The following is a 5,998-nucleotide window of genomic DNA, read 5'->3' as shown; positions in this document are numbered from 1 at the left end:
GGGTCGTGGTGGATGGATTCTTTGTGAAAAGCTATTGAAGATCAAAGTTGAGCTTTTCAACTGAACTTGTATTCCTTTTTTTTCCTGGGTCGCGAGGACGCTTCCTTATTAAGTGTGGGGATATGTTGAGTGTTGAAATGACTTGTTTTTTTGGCTGATTTTTGTTGTTTTTGAGAGCTGAATGGTTGATTTTATGAGATGATTGATTGATTTAGAAGTGGTTTGAGAGTGTTTTGGATGATAATGATTGTTTTTTGGAAGATCATGATGTTTATTGGTGGTTCCGTGATGTTCTGATAGGTTCTGAATGGTTCTGTATACCTTCTGTTTTGTTCTGATTGTCTTCTGTAAGGAGGGATGGAGTATTGATTGATGAAGATTGAGATCTTGTGAAAGTTTATTGAATGGTTTGTGAGAGTTTGGAATGGTTTGAGAGTAAGTTATGTGGTTTTGATGACCTTTTGTAACCTTCTGTAGGTCTTCTATAGAGCTTCTGTCTCTGCTTCTGTTCTGTTCTGTACTGTAGCTGTTCTGGTACTGTTCTGTATGCTTCTGTAAGTGTTCTGTGGAATGTATGTGTGACTTTGGGAAAGTTTTCTAGCCTTGGAAAGAGGTGAATACAAGTGCAAAAGAGCTGGAGGAAGTGGAAGAAGTAGCTGCTGAAGACTCAAGTGAAGACTAGAGTGAAGTGACAGTAGTGAGCTATGAAAGGACACTGTAGTGGTTCTGGTGACTCTTCATATCAGACATACCTCGCCAAAAGAAGTGAATCCAGGAAAGGAAAAGTAAAGATCACTGATGAAACAACAAACACAACACCTTAGCGAATGTGTGGATTTGATTGTTGTTGGTTTTTTAGTTTTATTTTTATTTTTTATTTTTTTTATTTTTGTGTTAAGTTGTGATTATTGATGGTTGAATAAATGGAAAATGATCAAGGGAGGTGAGGGGAATTTTTGAGATTTTTTTTAGAAAATTTTTAGCATTTTTTAACTATTTTTAAAGGAATTTTCTACATTCATTGGCAAGTTGGGGGATTAATTAGGAAATATTGAATTTGCAGAAATTTTAGGGTAGGTAATTGCCAGCGGACAAACTCCCAAAAATTGGCAAAAAGCAAAAGGAATTTTTAAAAAATTTTCTGAATTTTGTTTATGGAAAAATTAAGTTAGAAATTAATTAAATCACATAAATCATGTTAATCAGATAAGTCAGTTAGAAATAAGTCAGTTAAGTCTGGTTAGTGTGGGTAAGTCATGGTAGTCACAGGAAGTCAAGTCAGGTTAGGTTAGTCAGGGTAGGTTAAGTTAGGTTAGTAAACTAAGTTAGGTCTGTGGGGACTAACCTAAGGAGGGTTAGTGTAACTAGGCTAAAATTAGTTTAACTAGGGTAGGGTTAGTGTAACTAACTTAGGGTTAGAGTAACCTAACTAGGGTTAGTAAACTAGGGGTGGGGTTAGGGTTAGTTAACTAGGGTTAGTTAACTAGGGGTGGGGTTAGGGTTAGTTAACTAGGGTTAGTTTAGGGTCCTAATGAATCCTAGTTAGTGCTAGTTAGTCCTAGTTAGTCCTAGTTAGGGTTAGGTTAGCAAACCTGGTTAGATTAGTGGTGGAGGAGGTGGTTGTAGGTGGAGGTGGTGGGGGAGGTGGGGGCGGCGCGGGCGAGGAGGAGGCGGTGGCACCGGCGGACGACGATCGAGGAGACGGCGGCGGGCCAGGGGCGACGGCGGTCCAGCGACGTGGGAGGGCGCGAACGGCGGCGACCAGGGGGACTGCAGGCGTCCAGGGCGACGGTCAAGGCGGAGCACAGGAGGGCTTCGACGGCGACCAGCAGGGCACAGGGGTTGGAGCAGGGAAGACGTCGTGGAGAAGGGAGGGGAGGAGAGGAGCAAAGGAGGAGAAGGGGAAGGAGGGGAAGATGGAGGGGAGAAGGAAGCAGCGGCGGGGGGGGGGGGGGGGGGGGGAAGGAAATGGAGGAGAAGGGGAGGAGGGAGGTGGAGGGGAAGAGGGAGGTGGAGGTGAAGAGGGAGGTGGAGAAGGAAGCAGCGGGGGGGGAAAACGCAGAAGGAGAAGGAGACGGTTGGGGGACGGGGAGAGAGAAAGGAGGGTAGGGGGGAGATAGGGGAGGATGGACATGGGGGGAGGATGGGCAGGGACAAGGGAGGTGGGCAGGGTGGGCGGGCAGGGGTAGGGCAGGATGGACATGGGCAAGGGGTTGGTTAGGGTCAAGAGGGGGCGTATCCCCGTCCCGCGCACGTGCGCGGGGCGGGGTAAAAAAATTTGCCGTGACGGGATTGAAAGGGCGCTGGGATGACGAGACGGGTCATGCGGACACGACCAGGGCGCGTGGGGATGCTTAAAATCGAAAAAGGGCGCGTTCCCGCGCAAAATGGGCGCGCGAATACACATAAAAATAAAGAAAAATTAATAACTCCCAATCCGGACGTCAAAATGAAATAGCGTAAAAACAAAAAGTGGGCAGGACGACAGGGGAAAAACAGGGAAAATACGAGACGGAGGTTCCGGGGGGGGAAAGGGCGGTCACGTGCAAAAAACACAAAAAATGAACCAAAAAACGTAATTAAAAATTAATATCGAAAAATCCGTGCAACGGAATGAGGTGCAGAAAAAAGGAAAACTATGCAAAAAGATGTGCCCGACAATCCTATCACATCAAAACATAATTCCGACGGAGATAAGACGCGTTCACATGGGAAAAATCCAAAAAACAAACCCAAAAATGGGATCGGAAATTAATATCGGACAAACCGTTCACCGGAATGACATGCAGTAAGAAGGAAAAATGTCCGCAGGAAGGAGTGGCACAGGGTTATCACGTTAAAATACAGTTTCGGTGGAAATAGGAGGGGTTCATATGCAAAAAACTCCAAAAATACGCCCGAAAACTCATTTAAAAATTAATAAGTAAAAATCCGGAAGTTGAAAAAGGGTGGAGGAAAAAGGAAAAAGGTGGGGGGAGGCACAGGGGACACGGCTGTCAAATCAAATTGGAATTCCGATGCAAATAGGGCAGGTTCACATGGAAAAATAGCAAAAAGACGCATGAAAAAGTCTTAAAAAACCGGAAAATTAATAATGGACAAACCGTGTATCAAAATGACTCGGAGTAAAAAGGAAAAATGTTAGGGGAAAAGTGGTTGGCAGGGCTATGACATCAGAGCATGGTTCCGAAGCAAGAAAAGCACGTTCACATGGGAAACCGGCTAATTTGCACAAAATGCTTCAAAAATTAATAACTCAAAAATCGTGCACCGGAACAAAGGTAGGTAAAAAGGAAAAATGATCAGTTCAAAGGGAAGAACAGGGCTATAAGGTTGGATTGGGACTTTGGTGAACGTAGGGTGCATTCACATGGCAGGACCGCAAAATCAGGGAACGAAGGAAAACTGCAGGGGAACAGCCCCAAGGGTGGGTGGAACATAACCGGATGGGTGGAAAGGGATCTCCATCAGGGTAACAGCAAGGCAAGGCATTCATGCATGAACAGGTTAAGGCATATGCAGAAAGGTATGCACGGTAGACGCGCAGGGACGCGTCCCCACACTTAAGACCTTAACGGATAGGGTTAACCGAGCAATAGGGACCTAGGACCACGCCACTGACCATCCACTAACGTCCCCACACTTAAAACATGACCGTCATGAAGAAACCAAAGTGTACGGTTAGAAAAACTTGGCCCGTTTCGTCAAGAATCAAGGTTGAGTGGCGACGGCACGTCCAGTGTGGTTGTCGGCGCTGGAGGGACCAAGGCATCTTTACAGCGCACGTCCGTGATGGCAGGGACCACGCGGCAGTACCCAGGGAGGTAGCTGGTCGAAGGAATCGCAGGAAATTCATCGATGATGAGGGATACTATACTCAACTCACAATCACTCAATTGAAATGAAAGAACAGTCACTCGCCCCATGACTAATATCACTCGAGGAATAATGATGGAAACCCATATCTCATACCTGGTTTAGAAATCGACAAGGGGGAATGGTGCAGAAAGAGTATGCCAGGGTGCACAGTTGATGGTGCATTAGTGCGTCCAACCCGTCTAGCATAAGTGCAAGGAGGAAGGCAAGGGAGCCTTACAGTGCAGTGTACAGAACAGGGTGGCGTGTCTTGTGATGACGGCAAAAACCCCTCCCGTGGGTGCATAGGGAAACGGGAACATACTTGACTCCAAGTGTCGTAACGTCCCTCAATCTCACCTCTCGGTAATTGATTGAAGAAACTCCAGTCACACTCAACCCACCCTCTGTCTCACTCTCTGTTGATAGATACAGGAGGGCAGCCTTTTCCTGAAACCCATTGATGTAATCCTCACAGTCGCTTGTGTAAAGATTGTATGCCTTGTGCGCATTTTGATGGTGCAACTGTGCATCCCGCCCTGTGCCGGCATACGGTGCAAGAAGGAAAGCCAGGGAGCCTTATGGTGCAGTGCACAGAAACAAATTGTGCTTTGTGCATTGAGAGGCCCATCCCGTGCGTGCAACATTTCATTCACACTACTCACCTCTCATTTGATTTGAAGGGAAAAGACTGGTCTCTCGCCCCACCCTCTGTCTCACACTCTGTTCATAATTACAGAGGGTAACCATACTCACTTCCCCATCCGGTTAGGATGAAAGCTCACATCACTCAAGGGGTTGTCGATGAAGATCGCGTCATCAGTTGTTGAAGAGGCATACCCAGGGAGGTAGCCATCAAATCGAACGTTTTATTGGACAGGAACATGTCGTCTGCTAGAGGACAGGTAGTCACTTTGCAGAGAGACCCAGGACACAGCGTACCAAGGGAGGCAGCTTCGGAATTGGATCCTGGAGATATCAATTAATGAATCCACTTTCTGGACTGCTGGGTGTTACCACCTTTTCCACAGCCAGCTTCTCGCCCAAGGGTGTTTACCACCTTTTCCTGGAACGAGGCCTGCTATGACAGGGAATTGCTTCCTTTTCTCTCATAACAGATTTGTTGTTCTTATTTTTTTTTTTCTTCTTTGTTTTTTTTCTTTTTCTTATTTTCCCCTATTCCCGAGGGTGTTTCCACCTTTTCTCGAAGAATAGGTCGGCATGACAGGGACCTAAGTCCTTTTCTCCCATGACCGATATGTTTTGTTTTTTTTTTCTTCTTTTTTTTTTCAATATTGAGCAAGGGAATGGTAGAAAGACCATTTGTCAGAACCCACCTCGCCACTGTCGCTGGTGGAAAATAAAGGATAAGAGATCAAGGCTGAAAGGGGGTTTTGAGGGGACAGAGGGTTGCGTCCACCTCATCAGAAGTGGCTGAAGAACGACTATTAGAAATAGCATCATAACAAGTACAGTGCCGTGCCAACGAGGGAAAAGATCAAGTGACCGTAATTGTCAAGATCCCCAAGGAGGGAAGTACTTCTTCAGGCGATATCCATTGATCAGAAAGGGATCATCAGAGGCATCAACGGTCTGCACTTGGACAGAACCATTAGGGTTGACGGCAAGTACCTTATAGGGGCCCATCCACCGCTGTTGGAGCTTGCCAGGAAACTTGCCAAAACGTGAATCATAGGCTAGGACCAAATCACCTTCTTTGAACTCCTTGTGCTTGATGAAACTGTCATGGTAAGCCTTACGTCGGGCTTGCGTGGCTTCCATGCACTGTAGAGCCATCCTATGAATTTCGTCCAAACACTCCAGGTGCAAGAGACGGCATTGCAGTGAATCATCGTCTCCCAAACGCTCTTTGATAGCCACTCTCAAAGAGGGTAGTTCCAATTCAACAGGAAAAACTGCTTCTGTACCATACACCAACTGGAAAGGTGTCTGTCCCGTTGCTGCTTTATGGGAGGTTCTATATGCCCAGAGGGCCTTTGTAAGTCGATCGTCCCAATCATGACGATGTGCGGCAATTGTTCTTGTCAGAATCGAGCAGAGGATGCGATTGGTGACTTCGACTTGGCCGTTGGCTCTGGGGTAATAGGGAGTGGACTTGCGATGGCGAATCTTATACAACTCT

At 46.4% G+C, this 5,998-nt stretch overlaps 1 non-coding gene across 1 annotated transcript; it reads left to right on the top strand.

The window, feature by feature from the left end:
• Positions 1–69, top strand: LOC148019773 (small nucleolar RNA SNORD36). The gene has a single exon (XR_015695007.1). It is a non-coding gene; the product is annotated as a small nucleolar RNA SNORD36 (small nucleolar RNA).
• Positions 70–5,998: the final 5,929 nt, after the last annotated feature.

The sequence above is a fragment of the Lygodium microphyllum genome, chromosome 19, assembly GCF_053477565.2.
Source record: "Lygodium microphyllum isolate KBCC chromosome 19, Lygodium_microphyllum_v1.1.10, whole genome shotgun sequence".
Classification (NCBI taxonomy): Eukaryota; Viridiplantae; Streptophyta; class Polypodiopsida; order Schizaeales; family Lygodiaceae; genus Lygodium; species Lygodium microphyllum.
The sequence above is the reverse complement of the archived record's forward strand: the minus strand, read 5'-3'. Positions and strand labels throughout refer to the sequence as shown.